Consider the following 15,650-nt stretch of genomic DNA (forward strand, 5'->3'; position numbering starts at 1 on the left):
TGGGAAAGGCCCGGTATTCCTTTCGTCCCTCCCCCCATATTTAAAAAATTGTTTCCTATGGTCGACCCCAGAAAGGACTTATGGCAGACAGTCCCCAAGGTCGAGGGAGCGGTTTCCACTTTAAACAAACGCACCACTATACCCATAGAGGATAGTTGTGCTTTCAAAGATCCTATGGATAAAAAATTAGAAGGTTTGCTTAAAAAAATGTTTGTTCAGCAAGGTTACCTTCTACAACCAATTTCATGCATTGTCCCTGTCGCTACAGCCGCATGTTTCTGGTTCGATGATCTGATAAGAGCGGTCGATAGTGATTCTCCTCCTTTGGAGGAGATTATGGACAGAATCAATGCTCTCAAATTGGCTAATTCTTTCACCCTAGACGCCACTTTGCAATTGGCTAGGTTAGCGGCTAAGAATTCTGGGTTTGCTATTTTGGCGCGCAGAGCGCTTTGGTTGAAATCTTGGTCGGCTGATGCGTCTTCCAAGAACAAGCTACTTAACATTCCTTTCAAGGGGAAAACGCTGTTTGGCCCTGACTTGAAAGAGATTATCTCTGATATCACTGGGGGTAAGGGCCACGCCCTTCCTCAGGATCGGCCTTTCAAGGCAAAAAATAAACCTAATTTTCGTCCCTTTCGTAGAAACGGACCAGCCCAAGGTGCTACGTCCTCTAAGCAAGAGGGTAATACTTCTCAAGCCAAGCCAGCTTGGAGACCAATGCAAGGCTGGAACAAGGGAAAGCAGGCCAAGAAACCTGCCACTGCTACCAAGACAGCATGAAATGTTGGCCCCCGATCCGGGACCGGATCTGGTGGGGGGCAGACTCTCTCTCTTCGCTCAGGCTTGGGCAAGAGATGTTCTGGATCCTTGGGCGCTAGAAATAGTCTCCCAAGGTTATCTTCTGGAATTCAAGGGACTTCCCCCAAGGGGGAGGTTCCACAGGTCTCAGTTGTCTTCAGACCACATAAAAAGACAGGCATTCTTACATTGTGTAGAAGACCTGTTAAAAATGGGAGTGATTCATCCTGTTCCATTAAGAGAACAAGGGATGGGGTTCTACTCCAATCTGTTCATAGTTCCCAAAAAAGAGGGAACGTTCAGACCAATCTTAGATCTCAAGATCTTAAACAAGTTTCTCAAGGTTCCATCGTTCAAGATGGAAACCATTCGAACTATTCTTCCTTCCATCCAGGAAGGTCAATTCATGACCACGGTGGATTTAAAGGATGCGTATCTACATATTCCTATCCACAAGGAACATCATCGGTTCCTAAGGTTCGCATTCCTGGACAAACATTACCAGTTCGTGGCGCTTCCTTTCGGATTAGCCACTGCTCCAAGGATTTTCACAAAGGTACTAGGGTCCCTTCTAGCTGTGCTAAGACCAAGGGGCATTGCTGTAGTACCTTACTTGGACGACATTCTGATTCAAGCGTCGTCCCTTCCTCAAGCAAAGGCTCACACGGACATTGTCCTGGCCTTTCTCAGATCTCACGGATGGAAAGTGAACGTGGAAAAGAGTTCTCTATCCCCGTCAACAAGGGTTCCCTTCTTGGGAACAATAATAGACTCCTTAGAAATGAGGATTTTTCTGACAGAGGCCAGAAAAACAAAGCTTCTAGACTCTTGTCGGATACTTCATTCCGTTCCTCTTCCTTCCATAGCTCAGTGCATGGAAGTGATCGGGTTGATGGTAGCGGCAATGGACATAGTTCCTTTTGCGCGCATTCATCTAAGACCATTACAACTGTGCATGCTCAGTCAGTGGAATGGGGACTATACAGACTTGTCTCCGAAGATACAAGTAAATCAGAGGACCAGAGACTCACTCCGTTGGTGGCTGTCCCTGGACAACCTGTCACAAGGGATGACATTCCGCAGACCAGAGTGGGTCATTGTCACGACCGACGCCAGTCTGATGGGCTGGGGCGCGGTCTGGGGATCCCTGAAAGCTCAGGGTCTTTGGTCTCGGGAAGAATCTCTTCTACCGATAAATATTCTGGAACTGAGAGCGATATTCAATGCTCTCAAGGCTTGGCCTCAGCTAGCGAGGGCCAAGTTCATACGGTTTCAATCAGACAACATGACAACTGTTGCGTACATCAACCATCAGGGGGGAACAAGGAGTTCCCTAGCGATGGAAGAGGTGACCAAAATCATTCTATGGGCGGAGTCTCACTCCTGCCACCTGTCTGCTATCCACATCCCAGGAGTGGAAAATTGGGAAGCGGATTTTCTGAGTCGTCAGACATTGCATCCGGGGGAGTGGGAACTCCATCCGGAAATCTTTGCCCAAGTCACTCAGCTGTGGGGCATTCCAGACATGGATCTGATGGCCTCTCGTCAGAACTTCAAAGTTCCTTGCTACGGGTCCAGATCCAGGGATCCCAAGGCGGCTCTAGTGGATGCACTAGTAGCACCTTGGACCTTCAAACTAGCTTATGTGTTCCCGCCGTTTCCTCTCATCCCCAGGCTGGTAGCCAGGATCAATCAGGAGAGGGTGTCGGTGATCTTGATAGCTCCTGCGTGGCCACGCAGGACTTGGTATGCAGATCTGGTGAATATGTCATCGGCTCCACCTTGGAAGCTACCTTTGAGACGAGACCTTCTTGTTCAGGGTCCGTTCGAACATCCGAATCTGGTTTCACTCCAGCTGACTGCTTGGAGATTGAACGCTTGATTTTATCGAAGCGAGGGTTCTCAGATTCTGTTATTGATACTCTTGTTCAGGCCAGAAAGCCTGTAACTAGAAAGATTTACCACAAAATTTGGAAAAAATATATCTGTTGGTGTGAATCTAAAGGATTCTCTTGGGACAAGGTTAAGATTCCTAGGATTCTATCCTTCCTTCAAGAAGGATTGGAAAAAGGATTATCTGCAAGTTCCCTGAAGGGACAGATTTCTGCCTTGTCGGTGTTACTTCACAAAAAACTGGCTGCTGTGCCAGATGTTCAAGCCTTTGTTCAGGCTCTGGTTAGAATTAAGCCTGTTTACAAACCTTTGACTCCTCCTTGGAGTCTCAATTTAGTTCTTTCAGTTCTTCAGGGGGTTCCGTTTGAACCCTTGCATTCCGTTGATATTAAGTTATTATCTTGGAAAGTTTTGTTTTTAGTTGCAATTTCTTCTGCTAGAAGAGTTTCAGAATTATCTGCTCTGCAGTGTTCTCCTCCTTATCTGGTGTTCCATGCAGATAAGGTGGTTTTACGTACTAAACCTGGTTTTCTTCCAAAAGTTGTTTCTAACAAAAACATTAACCAGGAGATTATCGTACCTTCTCTGTGTCCGAAACCAGTTTCAAAGAAGGAACGTTTGTTGCACAATTTGGATGTTGTTCGCGCTCTAAAATTCTATTTAGATGCTACAAAGGATTTTAGACAAACATCTTCCTTGTTTGTTGTTTATTCTGGTAAAAGGAGAGGTCAAAAAGCAACTTCTACCTCTCTCTCTTTTTGGATTAAAAGCATCATCAGATTGGCTTACGAGACTGCCGGACGGCAGCCTCCCGAAAGAATCACAGCTCATTCCACTAGGGCTGTGGCTTCCACATGGGCCTTCAAGAACGAGGCTTCTGTTGATCAGATATGTAGGGCAGCGACTTGGTCTTCACTGCACACTTTTACCAAATTTTACAAGTTTGATACTTTTGCTTCTTCTGAGGCTATTTTTGGGAGAAAGGTTTTGCAAGCCGTGGTGCCTTCCATTTAGGTGACCTGATTTGCTCCCTCCCTTCATCCGTGTCCTAAAGCTTTGGTATTGGTTCCCACAAGTAAGGATGACGCCGTGGACCGGACACACCTATGTTGGAGAAAACAGAATTTATGTTTACCTGATAAATTACTTTCTCCAACGGTGTGTCCGGTCCACGGCCCGCCCTGGTTTTTTTAATCAGGTCTGATAATTTATTTTCTTTAACTACAGTCACCACGGTACCATATGGTTTCTCCTATGCAAATATTCCTCCTTAACGTCGGTCGAATGACTGGGGTAGGCGGAGCCTAGGAGGGATCATGTGACCAGCTTTGCTGGGCTCTTTGCCATTTCCTGTTGGGGAGGAGAATATCCCACAAGTAAGGATGACGCCGTGGACCGGACACACCGTTGGAGAAAGTAATTTATCAGGTAAACATAAATTCTGTTATGTGTATATATATATATGTGTGTGTATATATATATATATATATATATATATATATATATATATATATATATATATATATATATATATATGTGTGTGTGTGTATATATATATATATATATATATATATATATATATATATATATATATATATATATATATATATATATATATATATATTTTTATATATATATTTTTATATATATATTTTTATATATATATATATATATATATATATATATATATATTTCTCCTGTTAAGTGTGGTCAGTCCACGGGTCATCATTACTTCTGGGATATTATCTCCTCCCCTACAGGAAGTGCAAGAGGATTCACCCAGCAGAGCTGCTATATAGCTCCTCCCCTCTACGTCACCTCCAGTCATTCTCTTGCACCCAACGAATAGATAGGATGTGTGAGAGGACTGTGGTGATTTAATTAGTTTATTAACTTCAATCAAAAGTTTGTTATTTTATAATAGCACCGGAGTGTGTTATTCATTCTCTGGTAGAATTTGAAGAAGAATCTACCGGAGTTTTTTCTATGATTTTAGCCGGAGTAGTTAAGATCATATTGCTGTTTCTCGGCCATCTGAGGAGAGGTAAACTTCAGATCAGGGGACAGCGGGCAGATTAATCTGCAAAGAGGTATGTAGCAGTTTGTTATTTCTGACATGGAATTGATGAGAAAATCCTGCCATACCGTTATAATGTAAACTCAGCCTTAAATGCAGTAGATGTAGCTGGTATCAGGCTGTCATGTATGTATATTTTACACTTCAGTATTCTGGGGAATGGTACTTCACTGGATTTATACTGTATGCATAGACTTAACCTAATTTGCAGGGACTTGCAATAGGTTTTAAATAACAATTAATTTATTGAGGTTAAACGTTTTTTTGCTGGCATGTAAAGACGTTTATTTCTCTGAGGTACTGGGTGAAAAAATGTTTTGGGCACTATTTTTTCCACTTGGCAATAGTTTTTGTTTAAATTAAAGCAGTTCACTGATCTCTCTCACTGTTATGTGTGAGGGGGAGGGGCCATTTTTGGCGCTTTTACTACGCATCAAAAAACTCAGTCAGAGGTTCATTTTCTTCCTGCATGATCCGGTTCATCTCTACAGAACTCAGGGATCTCCAAAGCCTTTTTTGAGGGAGGTAATCATCACAGCAGAGCTGTGAAGATTGTAGTTGACTGTGATAAAAAACGTTTATTTGTGTATTTTTTTCTGCTGCCTGGGTTAGTTATCCTTTGCTAATGGGAACAATCCTTTGCTAAAATTGTATATTTCTGACAAAGATTGATGCTATAACTTAATTATTTTCAACTGTCATAATTTTTTCTGTGCTTCTTATAGGCACAGTTCGTTTTCATATTATTGTAAATTACTTAAAAAAGCATTTCCAAGTTGCTAGTTAATTGCTAGTGTGTTAAACATGTCTGATTCAGAGGAAGATACATGTGCTATATGTGCTAATGCCAAAGTGGAGCCCAATAGAAGTTTATGTACTAACTGTATTGATGCTACTTTAAATAAAAGTCAATCTGTACAAATTGAACATATTTCACCAGACAACGAGGGGAGAGTTATGCCGACTAACTCGCCTCACGTGTCAGTACCTGCATCTCCCGCTCGGGAGGTGCGTGATATTGTAGCGCCGAGTACATCTGGGCGGCCATTTCAAATCACATTACAGGATATGGCTACTGTTATGACTGAAGTTTTGGCTAAATTACCAGAACTAAGAGGTAAGCGTGATCACTCTGGGGTGAGAACAGAGTGCGCTGATAATATTAGGGCCATGTCAGACACTGCGTCACAGGCGGCAGAACATGAGGACGGAGAACTTCATTCTGTGGGTGACGGTTCTGATCCAAATAGATTGGATTCAGATATTTCAAATTTTAAATTTAAACTGGAAAACCTCCGTGTATTACTAGGGGAGGTGTTAGCGGCTCTGAATGATTGTAACACAGTTGCAATACCAGAGAAAATGTGTAGGTTGGATAAATATTTTGCGGTACCGGCGAGTACTGATGTTTTTCCTATACCTAAGAGACTTACTGAAATTGTTACTAAGGAGTGGGATAGGCCCGGTGTACCGTTCTCACCCCCTCCGATATTTAGAAAAATGTTTCCAATAGACGCCACCACACGGGACTTATGGCAAACGGTCCCTAAGGTGGAGGGAGCAGTTTCTACTTTAGCTAAGCGTACCACTATCCCGGTGGAGGATAGCTGTGCCTTTTCAGATCCAATGGATAAAAAATTAGAGGGTTACCTTAAGAAAATGTTTGTTCAACAAGGTTTTATATTGCAACCTCTTGCATGTATTGCGCCTGTCACGGCTGCAGCAGCATTTTGGTTTGAGTCTCTGGAAGAGACACTTCAATCATCTACACTAGATGAGATTACAGACAAACTTAAAGCCCTTAAGTTAGCTAACTCATTTATTTCAGATGCCGTAGTACATTTAACTAAACTTACGGCTAAGAATTCCGGATTTGCCATTCAGGCACGCAGAGCACTGTGGCTAAAATCCTGGTCAGCTGATGTTACTTCTAAATCTAAATTGCTTAATATACCTTTCAAAGGGCAAACCTTATTCGGGCCCGGGTTGAAGGAGATTATCGCTGACATTACAGGAGGTAAAGGCCATGCCCTGCCTCAGGACAAAGCCAAACCTAGGGCTAGACAGTCTAATTTTCGTTCCTTTCGTAATTTCAAAGCAGGAACAGCATCAACCTCCTCTGCACCAAAACAGGAAGGAGCTGTTGCTCGCTACAGACAAGGCTGGAAACCTAACCAGTCCTGGAACAAGGGCAAGCAGGCCAGGAAACCTGCTGCTGCCCCTAAGACAGCATGAATCAAGGGCCCCCGATCCGGGACCGGATCTAGTAGGGGGCAGAATTTCTCTCTTCGCCCAGGCTTGGGCAAGAGATGTTCAGGATCCCTGGGCGTTAGAGATCATATCTCAGGGATACCTTCTGGACTTCAAATCCTCTCCCCCAAGAGGGAGATTTCATCTGTCAAGGTTATCAACAAACCAAATAAAGAAAGAAGCGTTCCTACGCTGCGTACAAGATCTTTTATTAATGGGAGTGATCCATCCAGTTCCGTGGTCGGAACAAGGACAAGGGTTTTACTCAAATCTGTTTGTAGTTCCCAAAAAAGAGGGAACTTTCAGGCCAATCTTGGATTTAAAGATCCTAAACAAATTCCTAAGAGTTCCATCGTTCAAGATGGAAACGATTCGAACAATTTTGCCCATGATCCAAGAGGGTCAGTACATGACCACAGTGGATTTAAAGGATGCTTACCTTCACATACCGATTCACAGAAATCATTACCGGTATCTAAGGTTTGCCTTTCTAGACAGGCATTACCAGTTTGTAGCTCTTCCATTCGGACTGGCTACGGCTCCAAGAATCTTCACAAAGGTTCTGGGTACTCTTCTGGCGGTACTAAGACCGCGAGGAATTTCGGTAGCTCCGTACCTAGACGACATTCTGATACAAGCTTCAAGCTTTCAAACTGCCAAGTCTCATACAGAGTTAGTACTGGCATTTCTAAGGTCGCATGGATGGAAGGTGAACGAAAAGAAGAGTTCTCTCTTTCCACTCACAAGAGTTCCCTTCTTGGGGACTCTGATAGATTCTGTAGAAATGAAGATTTACCTGACAGAAGACAGGTTAACAAAGCTTCAAAATGCATGCCGTGTCCTTCATTTCATTCAACACCCGTCAGTAGCTCAATGCATGGAGGTGATCGGCTTAATGGTAGCGGCAATGGACGTAGTACCTTTTGCACGCCTACATCTCAGACCGCTGCAATTGTGCATGCTAAGTCAGTGGAATGGGGATTACTCAGATTTGTCCCCCACTCTGAATCAAGAGACCAGAAATTCTCTTCTATGGTGGCTTTATCGGCCACACCTGTCCAGGGGGATGCCATTCAGCAGGCCAGACTGGACAATTGTAACAACAGACGCCAGCCTACTAGGTTGGGGCGCTGTCTGGAATTCTCTGAAGGCTCAGGGACTATGGAATCAGGAGGAGAGTCTCCTTCCAATAAACATTCTGGAATTGAGAGCAGTTCTCAATGCCCTTCTGGCTTGGCCCCAGTTAACAACTCGGGGGTTTATCAGGTTTCAGTCGGACAACATCACGACTGTAGCTTACATCAACCATCAGGGAGGGACAAGAAGCTCCCTAGCAATGATGGAAGTATCAAAGATAATTCGCTGGGCAGAGTCTCACTCTTGCCACCTGTCTGCAATCCACATCCCGGGAATGGAGAACTGGGAGGCGGATTTCTTAAGTCGTCAGACTTTTCATCCGGGGGAGTGGGAACTTCATCCGGAGGTCTTTGCCCAGATACTTCGACGTTGGGGCAAACCAGAGATAGATCTCATGGCGTCTCGTCAGAACGCCAAGCTTCCTCGCTACGGGTCCAGATCCAGGGATCCGGGAGCGGTTCTGATAGATGCTTTGACAGCACCTTGGACCTTCGGGATGGCTTATGTGTTTCCACCCTTCCCGATGCTTCCTCGATTGATTGCCAGAATTAAACAGGAGAGAGCATCAGTGATTCTAATAGCACCTGCATGGCCACGCAGGACTTGGTATGCAGATCTAGTGGACATGTCATCCTGTCCGCCTTGGTCTCTACCTCTGAAACAGGACCTTCTGATCCAGGGTCCATTCAAACATCAAAATCTAACTTCTCTGAAGCTGACTGCTTGGAAATTGAACGCTTGATTTTATCAAAACGTGGGTTTTCTGAGCCAGTTATTGATACCTTAATACAGGCTAGGAAGCCTGTTACCAGACGGATTTACCATAAAATATGGCGTAAATACTTATATTGGTGCGAATCCAAGAGTTACTCATGGAGTAAGGTTAGGATTCCAAGGATATTGTCTTTTCTACAAGAATGTTTAGAAAAGGGGTTATCCACTAGTTCTTTAAAGGGACAGATTTCAGCTCTGTCCATTCTTTTACACAAACGTCTGTCAGAAGTTCCGGACGTTCAAGCTTTTTGTCAGGCTTTAGCTAGGATCAAGCCTGTGTTTAAAACTGTTGCTCCGCCATGGAGTTTGAACTTAGTTCTTAATGTTTTACAGGGTGTTCCGTTTGAACCCCTTCATTCCATTGATATCAAGTTGTTATCTTGGAAAGTTCTGTTTTTAATGGCTATTTCCTCGGCTCGAAGAGTCTCTGAGTTATCTGCCTTACATTGTGATTCTCCTTATCTGATTTTTCATTCAGACAAGGTAGTTCTGCGTACTAAACCTGGGTTCCTACCTAAGGTGGTCACTAACAGGAATATCAATCAAGAGATTGTTGTTCCATCCTTGTGTCCTAATCCTTCCTCGAAGAAGGAACGTCTGCTACACAATCTAGATGTAGTCCGTGCCCTGAAATTTTATCTACAGGCAACTAAGGAGTTTCGTCAAACGTCTTCCCTGTTTGTCGTTTATTCTGGCCAGAGGAGAGGTCAAAAAGCTTCGGCTACCTCTCTCTCTCTTTGGCTTCGTAGCATAATACGATTAGCCTATGAGACTGCTGGACAGCAGCCTCCTGAAAGAATTACAGCTCATTCTACTAGAGCTGTGGCTTCCACTTGGGCCTTTAAGAATGAGGCTTCTGTTGAACAGATTTGCAAGGCTGCAACTTGGTCTTCTCTTCATACTTTTTCCAAATTTTACAAATTTGACACTTTTGCTTCTTCGGAGGCTGTTTTTGGGAGAAAGGTTCTTCAGGCAGTGGTTCCCTCCGTATAAAGAGCCTGCCTGTCCCTCCCGTCATCCGTGTACTTTTTTGCTTTGGTATTGGTATCCCAGAAGTAATGATGACCCGTGGACTGACCACACTTAACAGGAGAAAACAAAATTTATGCTTACCTGATAAATTCATTTCTCCTGTAGTGTGGTCAGTCCACGGCCCGCCCTGTTTTTTTTTTGGCAGGCTAAAAAATTTTTTGGATTATACTCCAGTCACCACTACACCCTTGGGCTTCTCCTTTCTCGTTGGTCCTTTGGTCGAATGACTGGAGGTGACGTAGAGGGGAGGAGCTATATAGCAGCTCTGCTGGGTGAATCCTCTTGCACTTCCTGTAGGGGAGCAGATAATATCCCAGAAGTAATGATGACCCGTGGACTGACCACACTACAGGAGAAATGAATTTATCAGGTAAGCATAAATTTTGTTATATGTATGTATGTATGTGTATGTATGTATGTGTATATATATGTGTATATATATGCATGTATGTGTATGTATGTATATATATATGTGTATATATGTATATATATATGTGTATATATGTATATATATATGTGTATATATGTATATATATATGTGTATATATGTATATATATATATATGTGTATATATATATATATATATATATATATATATATATATATATATATATATATATATGTGTATATATGTGTGTGTGTGTATATATGTGTGTGTGTGTATATATGTGTGTGTGTGTATATATGTGTGTGTGTGTGTATATATGTGTGTGTGTGTGTATATATGTGTGTGTGTGTGTATATATGTGTGTGTGTGTGTATATATGTGTGTGTGTGTGTATATATGTGTATATGTGTATGTATATATATATATATATATATGTAGCCCTCAGTTTACACCGGGGTTAGGTTCCAGAAGGAATGGTTGTAAATCGAAACCGTTGTAAGTTGAAACCCAGTTTATAATGTAAGTCAATAGGAAGTGAGGGAGATAGGTTCCAGGCCTCTCTCAAAATTGTCATAAGTAACTCCTAATACATTATTTTTAAAGATTTGCAATGACGACTTTAAATGCTAAACAGCATTATAAACCTAATAGTTTAATTATATATTCTGTGTTGTGTGATTATTTTAAGTTAAATGAACAAAAACATTTGCTAAACAGCATTATAAACCTAATAAAATAATCACACATCACAGACTTCACTTGCATTTTTCTGCAAACAGTTCTTTCTATGCATTCCAATCTGGACTGATTTATAGACAGGAAGATCTTGTTCCTTTGAAATCTGCTCGATAGCTCAGGTCTGGTTAAACTGATAAATTTCAGCTTGCTTGGCTTTGCTGCAACACAAGCGGACAGCTCCACCTACTGGCTATTTTAATAAATGCACTGCTTCTCAATGCTTTTCAATAACGGTCACATGACTGGAAAAAAGGTTGTTATTCTGAAACGGTGTAAATTGAACCGTTGTAAAACGAGGGCCACCTGTATATGTATGTGTATATGTGTGTGTATGTATGTATATATATATATATATATGTTCTACATACTAAGCCATAATAGAAAGTAATATGAATATTACCCTTTACAGCAAGCATGATGCCAGTCGTTTATTAAATCACTGCAATCAGGCTTACCTTAACTATATCAGGCACTATCAGCATTTTCTAGTTCTTATCCTCTAGAAAAAAATATACTGAACATACCTCAGGGCAGTTAATTCTGCAGGCCGTTCCCCCAGCTGAAGTTTCCCAATACTCTTCCGTTATGTGTGAGAACAGCAGTGGACTTTAGTTACAACCTGCTAAGATCATCAAAAACCTCAGGCAAAACTCTTCTTCTAATTTCTGCCTGAGGTAAAAAACAGTACGACGCCGGTACCGTTTAAAAATAACAAACTTTTGATTGAAGATAAACTATACTAATTCACCACATCTCTCTTGATACTTCCCTTGTCGAGAGCTGCAAGAGAATGACTGGAGGTGGCAGTTAGGGGAGGAGCTTTAGTCTGAAGGAAAACTACGCATCTAGAGCGTGAAAATAGGCCCCTCCCACCATGTACTGGATGTCAGAGGGGCCTTAAGAAAATACTCCTAGGAGTATCTAACAAGCCATGTGGAAAACTAGGCCCCAAATAAAGACTTATCTCCCTCAGAGAAAAAAACATCCTATTTATGAAACATGTAAAACGTTTTGTCACTATGTAATATGAGTATTAACATGAGTATTACCCTGTTTTGTAAGCATGATCCCAGTCGTTAAATCACTGCATCTAGCTTACCTCAAATACACAAGGCTCTGTCAGCATTTTCTAGAACTTATTCATCTCTCTAGAAATAAAAATACTGAACATACCTCAAAGCAGGTAATCTGCAGACCGTTCCCCCAACTGAAGTTTTCCCATATTCATCAGTTATGTGTGAGAACAGCAATGGACCTTAGTTACAAACCGCTAAGATCATCAAACCTCCAGGCAGAATTCTTCTTCTAATTTCTGCCTGAGAGTAAAACAGTACAACGCCGGTACCGTTTAAAAATAACAAACTCTTGATTGAAGGTAAAACTACACTAAGTCACCACATCTCTTGATACTTCCTATCTTGTCGAGAGATGCAAGAGAATGACTGGGGGTGGGGGTTAGGGGAGGAGCTATATAGACAGCTCTGCTGTGGGTGATCCTCTTGCAGCTTCCTGTTGGGAAGGAGAATATCCCACAAGTAATGGATGAATCCGTGGACTGGATGCACCTTACAAGAGAAAATTGTTCCATTCTTCCTTTGGTCCAAGAGGGTCAGTTCATATCGACATTAGACCTGAAGGACTTGTATCTTCATGTTCCCATCCACAGGGATCATCATCAGTTCCTGACATTCGCCTTTCTAGAGAATTGCTTTCGGTTTGTGGCTCTTCTGTTTGGCCTTGCCACATTTCCCAGAATTTTCTCAAAGGTTCTGGGTGCTCTCTTGGCAGAGATCAGGTCTCGGGGAATTGCAGTGGCGCCCTACCTGGACGACATATTGGTTCAAGCGCCATCTTTTTAACAAGCAAACTCTTTCAGAGATCATCTTGTCTTTTCTACGTTCCCACGGATGGAAAGTGAATCTGGTAAAGAGTTCCCTTGTTCCAGCTACAAGGGTGGTTCTTAGGGACAATCATAGATTGCCTATCTACGAAGATTTTTCTGACAGAGGTCAGAAAATCAAAGATTCTTTCCTCTCTCTACAGTCTACTGTTCGGCCATCAGTGGCTCTATTTATGGAGGTAATTTGTCTGATAGTCTCTTCCATGGACATCATTTCCTTTGCTTGATTCCACTTGAGAGCTCTGCAATTATGCATGCTCAGACAATGGAACGGGGACCATTCCAATCTATCTCAGAGGATAGATCTAGATCAGACGACAAGAGACTCTCTCCCGTGGTGGTTTTCTCAGGAGCATTTGTCTCTGGGCACATGCTTCCGGAGACCTTCCTGGGTGATTGTGACCACTGATGCCAGCCTGCTAGGCTGGGGAGCAGTCTGGGACTTGTTAAAGGCAGGGAATATGGTTTTCGGGAGTAGTCTGCTCTCCCCATAAACATCTTGGAGTTGAGAGCGATTTACATTGCTCTGATGACCATGCCTCAGTTGTCTTTAGCCTGGTTTATTAGGTTGGTCTTACTACTTCACCTCAGTGGCTTACTTCAACCACTGGGAGGAGGAACTCTTAGTTCCTTTAGCCATGAAGAAGGTGGTTTGGATTATTCAGTGGGCGAAAGCTCACAATTGTTGTCTTTCTGGCATCCACATTTCAGGGGTGGACAACTGGGAAGCGTTTTTTTTCTGAGCAGACTGACATTTCTGGGAGTGGGCTCTCCATCTGGAGGTGTTCTCCAGGTTAACCCTTAAATGAGTGGTGCTGGAGTTGGATCTGATGGCGTCTCAGCATTTCAGTATTTGTTATTCAGACCTAGTGAAGATGTCATGTCTGCCACCTTGGAGGTTTCCTCTGAAGAAGGATTTGCTAACTTGGTGTCTATTACTCCATCCAAATCTCGTTTCTCTGAAGCTGACTGCTTGGAGATTGACTGCTTAGTTCTGTCTAAGCGTGGGTTTTCTGAGTCGGTCGTTGGGATCATGATCCAGGCTCGCAAGCCTGTTGCTCAATGCATTTTTTTTTTTAAATAACTTTTATTGGTGTTAATCTAAGGGCTACTCTTGGAGTAGGGTTAGGATTCCTAGAATTTTTTCCTTTCTCCAGGAAAGTGTGGAGAAAGGATTGTCAGTTCTCAAGTCAAATTTCTGCTTTATCTTGTTTCTCAAGGGTCCTTCGGGTGTGCCAGATGTTAGTCTTTTTGTTTGGTCCTGGTCAGAATCAGGCCTGTGTTTAAACCTGTTGCTCATCCTTGGAGCCTTAATCTTGTTCTTAATGTTTTGCAGCAGGCTCCGTTTGAGCCAATGCATTCTATGGATGGATATTAAGTTTATATCTTGGAAGGTTTTGTTTCTTTTTGCTATGTCTTCTGCTCGGAGAGTTTTGGAACTCTCGGCTTTGCAGTATGATTCGCCTTATCTAATCTTTCATGCTGATAAGGCATTCTTCCTAAAGTGGTTTTGGAAAGAAATATTAATCAGGAAATTGTTGTTCCTTCTCTCTGTCCTAATCCTTCTCATAAGGATCGTCTGTTAAACAACTTGGATGTTGTGCATGCTCAAATATACTAGCTTCAGGCGACTAAGGATTATCGCTAGTCTTCGGCCCTGTTTGTTTCTCAGGGAAGCGTACTTACTCTGGTTGAGAAGTATTATTCGTTTTGCTTATGAGACGGCTAGTCAGCAGCCTCCTGAGGAAATTACAACTCCTTCCACTAGGGCTGTCTCCTTTTGAGCTTTCAAAAATGAAGTTTTTGTGGAACAGTTTTGCAAGGCTGCACCTTGGTTTTCATTTTCCAAATTTGATTCTTTTTCCTCGGCTGAGGATTTTTTTGGGGGAGAAAGGTTCTTCAAGCGGTGGTGCCTTCTGTTTAGGTTTGCCTGTCTTGTTTTCCCTCCATAGTCATCCTGTGTCCTCTAGCTTGGGTATTGGTTCACACTAGTAATTGATGGTGTTGTGGACTTTCCATTTCTTAAGAGAAAATAAAATTTATGCTTACCTGATAAATTTCTTTCAGAGTCCACGACCCCACCCTTAATTTAAGACCTTTATTTTTTACTAAATCTCAGGCACCTCTACACCTTTGTGTTAATCCTTTTTTCCATTTCCCTTCATTCGAATGACTGGGGATTATGGGTAGAGGAGTGATACTTAAAGGACCAATAAACACAGTAGATTTGCATAATCAACAAATGCAAGATAACAAGACAAAACAATAGCATTTACTCTGAATTTCAAATGAGTAGATTTTTTTTCTAACACATTTCAAAGTTATCAGCCAATTACAAATGCATATATGAATAGTCTGTGAATTCTTGCACATGCTCAGTAGGAGCTGGTGACTCAAAAAGTGTAAATATAAAAGACTGCATTTTTTTTTTTTTTTTTAATGGAAGTAAATTGGAAAGTTGTTTGAAATTACATGCTGTAACTGAATCATGAAAATGTAATTTGACCTGAGTGTCCCTTTACAGCTTTGCTGTAGTGCTCTTTGCCTCCTCCTGCTGGCCAGAAGTGATATTCTCACTAGTAATTGATGACATAGTGGACTCTCCATATCCGGAAAGAAAGAAATGTATCAGGTAAGCATACATTTTGTTTTTTTAATAA

At 42.1% G+C, this 15,650-nt stretch overlaps 1 protein-coding gene across 3 annotated transcripts in view; it reads left to right on the plus strand.

Annotated features, from left to right (window-relative positions):
- GATAD2A (GATA zinc finger domain containing 2A) overlaps positions 1 to 15,650 on the plus strand; it is a 477,099-nt gene that overhangs the window by 373,416 nt on the left and 88,033 nt on the right. The window lies entirely within an intron of this gene.

Source organism: Bombina bombina, chromosome 2 (assembly GCF_027579735.1).
Source record: "Bombina bombina isolate aBomBom1 chromosome 2, aBomBom1.pri, whole genome shotgun sequence".
Lineage (NCBI taxonomy): Eukaryota > Metazoa > Chordata > Amphibia > Anura > Bombinatoridae > Bombina > Bombina bombina.